The following is a 10500-nucleotide window of genomic DNA, read 5'->3' as shown; positions in this document are numbered from 1 at the left end:
GTGATCTCAACTTTCAGCGAAGGCACCTTCCTTGTGTTGGCAGCTTGTTTGGAGCCTCTAGGATGTCTCTGTTGAGGGTCCCACGGGGGCCCGGAGCTGAACGGGGACCCCCAGATCCTGAGTCAGATGCCTTTCACCCCCATCAGCAGAGGGCATCTCATCGTCCCTGTGGCCACCCTCTGCATCCTGCAGCCACGCCCTCTGGCTCTGATTCTGTGCAACTGACTCTCCCCTCCCTGAGAGTCCTGCCCTCCAGCTGGCCGGGCTCCAGCTGCCCTTGGTACCCAAAGATGGGCTGATAAAACCCTGATGGCAGCATCTCCCCATCCTGTCTCCCCTGGCCTGAGCCCACTTCCAGGAGAGCATCACGAAGTCCAGCACCCGCCCTTTGTCATGGCCTCAAAGTCAGGCTTGCCCTCCCAGCACCCTGGTCCGGGAGGCCTCCAGGAGCACCTCCAGCCAGTCACCAGGGGATATTCCCACCCCTCGTCCCCAGGGCCAAGGCCACATGGCGGGTTCACCAGATGGGAGGGTGGGAGGCCTCGGGGTTCAGGGGCCTCTGCAGCTGTCCAGCTCTTCCAGTTGATGGTTCCACATCTTGGGAGCCGGCTGATTTCATGATGGGCTGGGAGCTTCTCGGGATTCCACAGCCCAAATATCACAAGGGTCCGGGGACTCCAAGACCACCAGGAACATGTGGCACCCATGTCATACCGCAAGACCATGAGGCACACAGTGAGTTATGGTCCCCCCAGCTTTTCCCCAGAGGCTCTGCATCCTGTGGGGCCAGAGGAGCCAGGGGCTGGAGACCCTGGTGGGGCTGGTGAGAGGCTGAGTTCCAGCCACGGCCTGACCTGGGACGTGGGGTTCTCCATGGATCTGGAGTTGGGTTTCCTTTCCTGCCCTGGAGGAGACAGAGGCACAGGGACTGGGGCTAGTTCCCCTAGAGCAGGGCTAAGGACAGTGTGTCCGCCAGGAGTGTGGGAAGGGGGAGGTGTAAGGAGCCCTGGACACTGCCCAGTGTTCTGTACTTGGGGAAGAATCTTCAGAGGGCCCTGGAAGAGGGAGGTTTTTAGGGCAACCCAGAGGGACCTGAGCACCTCTGTTCCTCCCATCAGGACAAGGAAGAGCTATGCGTTCAGGGTTCCTCATTAGGTTGGTTTCTTTGGAGCTTGATCAAGGGGGTAAGGGGGCACAGGGAAACTCTGGCTCAGGGACCCTCCTTGCCCTGCAGGGCCCTGCTCCCCCAGCCCAGGGGTCCGGCTCACCCCCAGCCCACAGGAGTCTCAGGTAGATATCTGCAGTACACACAAGCAAAGCCCTCTGCCGAAGAGGGGTCATCCCACGGCAGAGGTTGGGGCTCAGGACCAGCCTCATGGGCAAACTGGGCCAGGACCCACTTGGGAGGGCTCAAGGAAGCCTCAAGTCCTGGGGAAGCCCCTGTCTCCAGAAGCCACATCCCCATTGAAATGAGTGCTCCCCCACGAGGAGCTGCAAGACCTCGTCTGACCCAGCTTCCTGAAGGGGTCTGATGACCCTCATAAGAAGGGTCAGTGACTGGGGGACTGAAGCCTCAGTGGGCCCAGCTTGAGCCACCAGCCCCAGCTTGGAAGGGCGAGGTCCTCCCACACCTGGTGTCCCCACAGATCTCTCTCGGGCTCACCCTGAGCCTTTGGGACATGTATTTGTTAGAAGCGGAACAGGTGTTGATGCCAAAGGCACTCACTGTCTTTAAGGTTCAGAGGAGTAAGTCCATGTGTGCCCAGTGGGGTCTGGGGAGCACAGGGGTCAGACCCCGACTGGCCCAGTGGCAGCTTCCTCACACTGTCCCCACGATTCTCTGCCCTGGCCCAGAGGGAGGTCTGGCTGGGTGGGCTGGGCAGGGAACAGTGACATACCCCCTCCTGTAGGAGCCCATCCCCCCATGACCCAGATGAAAGTCAGGAGTGTGGTGAGCACTTCTCTGGGCAGGCTGCCCCCCAGCCACAGCCTCCTGTGCACATCTGGAAGCCTGGGGTGGCCACAAAGGGATCCGGCACTCCCCAGTGGGAGGTGGCTGAGGTCGCAACGGGGTATGGGCTCTGACCCCTCCCAGGGAACTCTCCTGGCCTGATGCCCACCCTATCCCTAAAGCACCTCATGAAGATGTCCAGGGGTGGCCGTGGGTATGTTTTCAGGACCAGTTCTCCCATACCTGGGCCCTGGATGACGATGCAGTTCTCAGACACCCTCGGACCTCTATGAGGAAACTAACAAGGAAGCGTGGGGACCTGCCACCTCCAGATGGGCTGCAGTACCAGGTCCCCTCCCAAGTCAGCCTCTGGGGCAGTCAGTAGTCGGGAAGTGCCCAGGACCCCCAACACTACTACCTGGGCCTTTCTCTTCACCTGTTCTCCCTCCTCTTCCTCCTGGACTCTAAGAAAGTACAATAGGCCCCCTGGTCCTCAGGGCAGGCGCTCAGTGCGTGTGTACTGGACATGCTGCACAAGCAGGAGTGGGATGTGGGCAAGACTCTCCAACAAGCCCCCTCCCACTTTCCACCATGTCCCACTCTCCCCCTCAAAGGGCCCTCAAAGGCACTGGAGGAGCCAGATCCATTTGTGGGATCCCCCACCCCTCCCTGCGAGCATTGACAGCCTCAGAGAGCAGCAGAGGGCCCTCAGTCCTGAACTCCCCTCCAAGGGTGCCAGGACTTGGGGGTGGGCACAGGGGGGACCCCTGGACCAGAGCCGGAGCCAAGAGTTCAGCCAGGTGTGGAAACAGTCAGTCCTGGCATGGACTGGGCAGCCCAGGAGGGCAGAGGGGGCTCTGTATCTGGGCTCTGTCACCCACCATGGAGACAGGTCCCCATGTGAGGTGGCAAGGGGGCTGGGTGACATCCAAGGCCCCTCCCACCTGAGTTCTGACTGGAGGCTGTATCCCAGGCCCAACAGTCTTGGGATGAGGACGTGGAGCAGGAAGCCCCCAGTCAGACTGAACCCTGGGGGAGGGCAGTCCCAGAAACCACCTGCGGTACCCCGACAGCTTCCCACCACAGGAGGCACAGACCCCTCCCTCTGGGATCAGCAGCCTGCAGGTGTGTCCTCAGTGTCAGACCACAGGGGCCACACAGAGACCCTGAGGACTCCAAAGACCCAGGCAGGTGGAGCCCGGCCCAGAAAGGACTGCATAGGCTCACTGGAGATGCCGACCACGTCTGTTTTTCTTTCAGCCAAACCCAAGCAAGGGTCCTTGACACCCAGGCCTGTGCTGGCTTCAGCTGGCAGGAAGACCCTCTGGCAGGGGGATAGGCAGGCCCCTCCTGGCCACCAACCTGGTTCCAGTGGCCCATTTGGTCAGCTTCCCCGCCATGGGCGCCTCGTCCTTTCACACCCCATCCTGATGGGACTGTCCATGAGGCCAAGGCCCAGTGGCATGAGGAGGCTTCCATGGAACCCAGGGCAGCAGGCCATTCTCTGGGGGCACTGGGGACTCCGGGCGTGCCCAGTCTGGCCCTGGCTCATGGGGGACCTCGGGTTTCCTGGAGGTTCCTCCAGTGGAACTCCATGCCACGGCTTCCTATGAATTTGGATGTGGGGGGCCCTTGTTGCCCCCGTTATGATTTTGAACAGAGCTGCTGGGTCCAAGTCCCTTTCAAATGTGTCCTGGACACATGGGACAGCCTAGCCCAGGAAGTCCATGGCGACCCCAACACTGGGCCCTGCCCAGGCTCATCAGGACTAAAAGGGAGGTCGGGAGATACCCCCACTGCAGCATGGCACCTGTATCTGGCCCCCTCGGTGGCCATTGACTGGCATGTCTGGAAGGAGTCAGTGTGGCACCCCGCAAGCTGCACCACAGCCCCAGACACCTCAGAAAATCCTGTTCAATGGGGAAGCCGGTCCCATCAAGGCCACGAGAGAGAAAGGTGAGCATGACGTCCTCGCAGTCCCGGCCAGCCAGCAGCACGCCTGGGGCCTCTGTCCCCACCTGTGGGACTGTGTCCCCCTCCCAGGGCACAATTCCCAAGCCAAGAGGGGTCTGGCCTAGACCCCAACCCTGGGAAGAGAGGGGCACCAGGGGTGTGGTGGGCTCCCAGCTGCAGTCAGCATGACCTTGCAGGGGACCCTGGCACTGCGGAGCTCTGCACTGTCACAATTCACCTCGCAGAAGCCGGACGACATCCCGAAGCCTCACAGTCACTGCCGCAGCCGCAGCAGGCGCCCCCACCACGTGCCTTCCAGCTGCCAGTGCAGGCTTTCCTGACAGCCCGGCGCCCTGCAGCCCTCGCCTCAGCAGCTCAGACTCGGAAGGTATCTGTGGCTCATGTTCCCAGTGCTCCCACCGAAGAGAATTACTATGGAGGATGTTCTGGGTCCTGAGTTGAGCAAAACGGCACGCCCTGTGGATGGAGCCTGTTTCTTTCCCGTCCCCCACGCCTGCTGGATATGCCCACCCAGCAAGTGGCCTTCAGACCGTCATGGGGACGGGAGAGGCTCAGCATCCTGCACGTGCCCTTAAGGCTCACCAGGCTGACACCACTGCTGAGTGCCCTATCTGTGGACAAGAGACTCGCACCCAGTCCGTGGGTGGCACAGTTTCCCAGGAGGACCGGCTGGCCACCTGCTGGCAGGCTGATCACACTGCGGAGGGGGCTGAGATTGGCTTTCACTGCACTGAGTCACAATGTGGACACGGACTTGCCGGCCCTGCAGGGCATACAGCACTGCTTCCGACCAGGGCACCTCATTCACAGCGAGAGACGTGCAGCAGTGTGTTCCCACCTCAGGGCCTTGGCTCTGCCACCTCTACTTGGAATGTTCTCGGTTCCCTCCAGGCTTCTAGAGGCATCTAGGCCAGGGCTCATGGCTGGATAAGCACCCAAATCCCCACAACTCAAACGAGCTTCTCATCCTCGTTTTATTTGGTGTTAAACTTAAGAAAATTTATTAAGGCCGGGCGCGGTGGCTCACGCCTGTAATCCCAGCACTTTGGGAGGCCGAGGCGGGTGGATCACGAAGTCAGGAGATCGAGACCATCCTGGCTAACACGGTGAAAACCCGTCTCTACTAAAAATACAAACAAATTAGCCACGTGTGGTGACGGGCGCCTGTGGTCCCAGCTACTCAGGAGGCTGAGGCAGGAGAATGGCGTGAACCCGGGAGGCGGAGCGTGTAGTGAGCCCAGATCATGCCACTGTACTCCAGCCTAGGCGACAGAGCGAAACTCCGTCTCAAAAAAAAAAAAAAAAAAAAAAGAAACAAAATTTATTAAGACATGACTTACCTCCTGGTAAGTGTGCAGCTCAAAAGACATTCACAGATGGAACACACCAGCCCCCAGATCACAAAGCCAACCATGGCCAGCCGCTCCAGCGCCCCTGGGCCCGCAACCAGTGTTCTGACTTCTGATGACACCGTGAGCCTGTGTTTTGTACTTTACGCTCATGGAAGGATAACCACCTTCATGTTTTAAAATAAATGTTTACTTTTGAAATGATTTTAGATACACAGAAAAATTGAAAAGACACTATAGTGTACTCTACACCTTATACCCAGTTGCCCCTAGTAATGACACTTTGCATTACCATGGCACATTTGTCCAAACTAAGACATTTAGGCTGGCTGTGGTGGCTCACACCTGTAATCCCAGCAATTTGAGAGGTTGAGGCAGGAGGTTCAGGTTCACTTGAGCCCAGGAGTTTGAGACCAGCCTGGGCAACACAGGTAGACCCTGTCTCTAGAGAAAAGTGAAAAAAATTAGCCAGGCATGGTAGCGGGTGCCTATAGTCCCACCTAATCAGGAGGTTGAGGCAGGAGGATTGCTTGAGCCCAAGAGTTCCAGGAAGCAGTGAGCTATGATCGCACCACTGCACTCCAGCCTAGGTGACAGAGTGAGAATTCACCTCTTTAAAAAAATTAATTTAACATGGGTGCACTCCTGTTAGCTAAATAATGTTAGCTATTATCTAAGGTTATTAATGCAGTAATTATATTAACACAGTGAAATTTATTCAGATTTCATCCACTTTTGCCTAATTCTTGTACCTGTCCTGGGATCCCACCTCAGACTCACCCTCTGCCTTTAGGTCACTGCTCCTTAGCTTCCTCCAGAGGCCACAGCCAAACACACATCTGGGCTGAATAGCAGAGTTGATGGCTGCTGGGCTCCAAATCTCTACAGCATGTTACCATACTGAGTACTGCAGGCAGTGGTAACACAATGGTGGCTATTTGTGGGCTGGGCGTGGTGGCTCAAGCCTGTAATCCCAGCACTTTGGGAGGCCAAGGCGACTGGATCACCTGAGGTCAGGAGTTTGAGACCAGCCTGGCCAGCACGGTGAAACCCCATCTCTACTAAAAATACAAAAAATTAGCCAGGCATGGTGGCGGGCACCTGTAATCCCAAATACTTGGGAGGCTGAGGCAGGAGAATCTCTTGAACCTGGGAGGCGGAGGTTGCAGTGAGCCAAGATCGTACCATTGCACTCCAACCTGGGCAACAAGAGTGCAACTCTGTCTCAAACAAACAAACAAACAAAAACAATGGTGGCTATTTGTGTATTTAAACACAGAAAAGGATCATAAAAATACAGTATAAATGATAAAAAATTGTACACCTGGCCAGGTGTAGTGGTTCATACCGACAATCCCAGCACTTTAGGAGGCCATGCTGGGAGGATCACTTGAACCCAGGACTTCTAGACTAGTCTGGGCAACATAAAAAGACCCCATCTCTTTTGAGATATCAATTTTTAGTGACGTGCACCTGTATAGGGCAATTCCATTATAATCTTATGGGACCACCATCCTATGTGCATTCTGGCATGGACTGAAATATTGTTACCTGACACGTGATTGCATAAGTCATCTAGAGATGATTTAAAGTCTACGGGAAGATGTACTTAGGCTGTATGCAAATCCTGCACCATTTTATATCAGGACTTGAGCATCTGTGGATTTTGGTATTTGTGGGAAGTGGTGAAACTGATTCCCCTACACACACCGAGGGACAACTATAAATCTTTCAGGCCCCATACAAGGCTCAATTCCCTACACCCCCACCCCCAAAGCATTCTAAAGTGTTTGTTTCACTTTACCTGCTCATCCGTTAGCCAGAGGGTTCCATCAACAGCTTGGGCTGTTTCAGAAAGACTTGGGTTCAGGCTGGGCGCGGTGGCTTACGCCTGTAATCTCAGCACTTTGGGAGGCCGAGATGGGCAGATCACCAGGTCAAGAGATCGAGACCATCCTGGCCAACATGGTGAAACCCCATCTCTACTAAAAATACAAAAATTAGCCAGGCGTGGTGGCGCACACCTGTAGTCCCAGCTACTTGGGAGCCTAAGGCAGGAGAATTGCTTGAATCGGGAGGCGGATGTTGCAGTGAGCTGAGATCATGCCACTGCACTCCAGCCTGCCAATAGAGCGAGACTCTGTCTCAAAAAAAAAAAAAAAAAAAAAAAGAACTGGGTTCAATCCCATTCAGCCACTTAGTGTGTCACTTTGGGCAAACCATGTAACTTCTCTGAGCCTCAGTGTCCTCATCTGTAAATTGGGCTAATCGTGGTCCTTACCTCACAGGGCGACTGTGAGGACTAAGTGAGATGAAAGCTGACACCCCGAGTGACACCACTTCTCTCTCCCTCAGACTCAACAGGAAGACGCCTTCACTGCCCAATGCGAAGGTTATGGGGAGGACGTGAGGCCCCAGGGTTCCCCTGTCCCAAGAACATAAACCCTGGATTTTTGCTTCCAGAAACAACCACCTCTAGGATGAGGATGGCTCTCAACTCCCCAAAGCCTGTGCTCCCAACCCACAAAGGTGGCATCTTCAGCAGTGGGGAAGGGGTTGCACTGTGCCAGCCTCACCCTGGCCACTGTCTGTCCTAGTGACTTAGAGCCCAGGTAGGTCCCCAAGCAAAGCAGTGCAGAGTCCGGCCCTAGTCCTGGGCTCCAGGCATCCCGGCTACCCCCACCTGCCCCCACCAGCTGCCTCCATCCCTCAGCTCCTGCTTCCCTCCTTCCCAGCTCAGGATATCTTAGCTCCTTACATGACCCCATCATCTGTCTCCTTGAGGGGAATGCAGCACAAGGGCAGAGAACTCGGTCAGTCTCTGGATGTATCTCCAGTGTCTGTATGCATTTCACCAAACAGAAGACAGCTTTGGAAATGAGAAGAGACCCTCCTGAGGTAGCAGTTCTTAGCTGCCATTTCCCAAGTATTCTTGGCGTGCCAGGCACTAAGCCGGATGATGGACATGAGAGCTCTGGAACCTGTGGGGTGCCGTCACTCATGCATAGGTGGGTTGGCCCAGCCCTGGTGCAGTCACGTAGCTCCCTGCTAGTGGAGCTGAAATTGGAACCCATTCAGTTTGGCTCTTGCACTGCTCAATGGCTACCCAGCTCCTCTGAGCAAGAGCTAAAGGTTTGCAATGCCCTCAAGTCATTGAACCTGGGACTTTTCTCCCTGAGCTGCCTGTCATTCTCCCCTGCTCACACCAGGTAAGATGCAGACCTCCCCTCTGGGCCTGAAGCATACCAATCACGCTTCTGCCTCAGGGCCTTTGCACGAGCCATTCCCACTGCCCGGAATGCTCTCTGCCCAGATATCTGCTTGGCTGACCCATCACCTCCTACAAACCTTGCTCAGATCTTGCCTCGTCAATGAGGACAACCTGGCCATGCATCTAGAGGGCGTCCAGCACAGAGTATGTGCTCAATACACAGATGAAGAAGGAAGAAGGAAGAAGGAAGGGATGGAGAAGAGAGAGGTGAAGGAAGGACAGAACGCCCATGGCCATTTTTCTTCCAGTGATAACAGGTAGCAATGAATACCTAAGGGCAATGCACACAGGGCAGAAACAAAGTTCATAAAAGGCTGACATGAGCAGGGTGGGAAAAATGCAGCTCTACTCATCTGTCCTGGTACAGATTTGGAGACTCCAGATGTGTCACATCTGGGCAGTCCCTTCTCTGCCCCCTCGCCACTGAGCTCTCCTTCCACCTCCAAGCCTGGCCCCTCCTCCAGGGATCCAGGACCACACAGGAGAAAGCTGTGCATCTCCCTGGACGTTGGGAAAGGCTGCCAGTGGGGAAGATGCTCAGTGGCCCTTAAAACTCATCTCGGTTTTGCTCTATCTGTGCAGCCCATCCACTCCTGTGAACAGGAAGAGCACTCAAATGACAGCCCAGACACTAGACCCTCCTCCTCTTGACATCTGAAAATGTTCCCCATCCCCACCATTTCCCAGGGTCCTGGGAGAGGGACAGCTGTCTCGTGGATTGTCCTTCTTCATCTGTGTATTGAGCACATACTCTGTGCTGGACGCCCTCTAGATGCATGGCCAAGTGACAAGAGCGACAAGAGCAAAACTCTGTCTCAAAGAAAAAAAAAAAATTGTGGGCCAGGCACAGTGGCTCACGCCTATAATCTCAGCACTTTAAGAGGTCGAGACAGGAGGATCACTTGAAGCCAAGAGTTCAAGGCAAGGTCTGAACAAGATTTGTAGGAGGTGATTGGTCAGCCAAGCAGCTATCTGACCAGAGAGCATTCCGGGCAGTGGGAATGGCTCATGCAAAGGCCCTGAGGCAGGAGCGTGATCCGTATGCTTGAGACCCAGAGGAGAAGTTTGCATCCGGCCTGGTGTGAGCAGGGGAGAACGGCAGGCAGCTCAGGGAGAGAAGTCCCAGCTTCAAAGGCCTGCAGCTGGTGCTAAGCTCTAGCTGTTACTTGGAGCAGCTGGGGAGCCAGCAGAGGGTCCTGGGCAGAGGAGGGTTCAGCTGTGGCTCGGGCGTTAACAGGCCACATCGCACTGTCGGAAAGGAGAGGGGGACCAGCTAGCTAGTCCGGATAAGTGATGAAGGTGCTCAAACTAGGTAGGAGAAGGCAGGTGGTGAGAAGTGTCACCTCAGCATCATTGTGAAGGTGCCATCTGCATGATTTGCCAGAGGACTGAATGCAGATGGGGTGTGGAGGCAAAAGGAGAGTCCAGTCCACGGGCACCATGAGCCATGTAGGAGCCAGACTGAATGGGTTTTATGTATTTATTTTTGAGACGGAGTTTCGCTCTTGTTGCCCAGGCTGGAGTGCAATTGTGCGATCTCGGCCCACCGCAACCTCCATCTCAAGTGATTCTTCTGCCTCAGCCTCCCGATTAGCTGGGATTACAGGCATATGCCACCACGCCCGGCTAATTTTGTATTTTTAGTAGAGATGGGGCTTCTGCATGTTGGTCAGGCTAGTCTCGAACTCCTGACCTCAGGTGATCCACCTGGCTTGGCCTCCCAAAGTGTTGGGATTACAGGCATGAGCCACTGCGCCTGGCTCTGAGTGGGTTTTAATTTCAGCTCAGTTAGCAGGGAGCTATGTGACTGCACCAGGGCTGAACCACCCAGTCTTTGTAGAGACTGGGTCTTGCCATGTTGCCCAGGCTGGCAAGGAACTTCTGACTTCAAGTGATCCTCCTGCCTCAGCCTCCCAATGTGCTAGGATTGCAGGCATGAGCCACCATGTGCAGTT

The sequence above is a fragment of the Macaca nemestrina genome, chromosome 1, assembly GCF_043159975.1.
Source record: "Macaca nemestrina isolate mMacNem1 chromosome 1, mMacNem.hap1, whole genome shotgun sequence".
Lineage (NCBI taxonomy): Eukaryota > Metazoa > Chordata > Mammalia > Primates > Cercopithecidae > Macaca > Macaca nemestrina.
Note: the sequence above shows the minus strand (reverse complement) of the source record.